This window comes from Alosa sapidissima, chromosome 4 (assembly GCF_018492685.1).
Source record: "Alosa sapidissima isolate fAloSap1 chromosome 4, fAloSap1.pri, whole genome shotgun sequence".
Lineage (NCBI taxonomy): Eukaryota > Metazoa > Chordata > Actinopteri > Clupeiformes > Clupeidae > Alosa > Alosa sapidissima.
This window is the reverse complement of record NC_055960.1, coordinates 38,851,603-38,852,862: the sequence shown is the minus strand read 5'-3', so window position 1 is coordinate 38,852,862 and position 1,260 is coordinate 38,851,603. Positions and strand designations below refer to the sequence as shown.

Below are 1,260 nucleotides of genomic sequence, written 5' to 3'. Positions count from 1 at the left end.
GAACACCAAATCCATATTTCCTGTTATTTTGGTGAAAGTAATGTAAACGTAGTGTAATGCCTTACAATTCAAAGACAGTAATATTGTAATGTAACAAATTAATTTGATAATTTGAGATGACAGTAACAAGTGATAAATAATGCATTACGCTTTTGAAGTAACTTGCCCAACACTGGACACACACACACACACATATATAACCACCAACCTCATACCCACCAACCCCCCCCCCCCCCCCATATAATGCAGCTGGCTGCGACTGAAATCAGTCTGTCGAGGTCGAGGGGTTTCTCCAGCATAGCGCCCTCTGGCGCCCAGAGAGTGGAGCTAATCCGGACAGCAGACGCGAGGAGGGGGAGGGATAGACTAGTCCACTGGGAAACGGCCGAATGAATGGACACGGTGGCGAGGACTCAACTGAGCCCAGAGGATGTGTGGCGTCTCTGTTTGCTCTTTTGTTTGGCGAAGAGGCTTCCCGGAGGTCAGAGTGACAACAGAACGGACATACGCGGGATGCCAAGAGAAAACGATTGACTAATCCGTTCAGCGCGAGACCAAAGGCTGGACTAACGGAGTTCCGACATGGGTGGCAAGGACCATTGGAAGCCTCGCGTCAACAGGTATACTAGCGGAGCCACTGAACGCGACGCGGCATTCTGATCTTTGTTTTTGTTTGGCCTCTACAGAACCATGTGGCGATTTGATTGTTTTCCAACGCGACCATTTCAAAGATGAGCCAAATCGCTTCGGCTTCTGGGCATGTGTTTGGCTACGCGGCCGCAGAGGATTGTATTCCACCCGCGTCGATTACAGCTATGCTTAACTCTGATCATTAAAACTCTTTACACAACGTCACTCGGCGCCCGGTGTGTGTGTGTGTGTGTGTGTGTGTGTGTGTGTGTGTGTGTGTGTGTAGGACCTGATATGCGCAGTAGAGTTCTCCGGAGGAACCTCGGCGGAACAACACTAACTTGAATGCTCCAGTGGAATCCGGCCGGCAGTAATGCATCGCTATGGGTCCCCGCCGCGGAGTTGGCTGGGACTTCGCCTACGCCTCAGTAAGTCCTAATGTTTGTTAAGTTTGTCTCCCAAAAGTTTTTTTTAAAACTCTCTCAGGTAGGTAGGGCTCTGTTCTCAGCCTGCGAGTTCTCCCGTGGGAGTTTGATGAGAAACTGTGATATTTGTCGCGAGAGTGGCAAAGTGCCGCCTGTCTTTTTGTCTCTCGGTCTCCGTGCAGAGCTGACGGCTTCTTTGTCTCCC

The 1,260-nt window shown here is 50.2% G+C and overlaps 1 long non-coding RNA gene across 1 annotated transcript in view; it reads left to right on the top strand.

The window, feature by feature from the left end:
- The first annotated feature begins 369 nt into the window (after window positions 1-369).
- LOC121707378 overlaps window positions 370-1,260 on the top strand; it is a 27,400-nt gene continuing 26,509 nt past the window's right edge. Inside the window, exons 1-2 of the long non-coding RNA XR_006031309.1 lie at window positions 370-620; window positions 917-1,058. This is a non-coding gene — a long non-coding RNA (uncharacterized LOC121707378). The remainder of the gene's footprint in view (window positions 621-916; window positions 1,059-1,260) is intronic.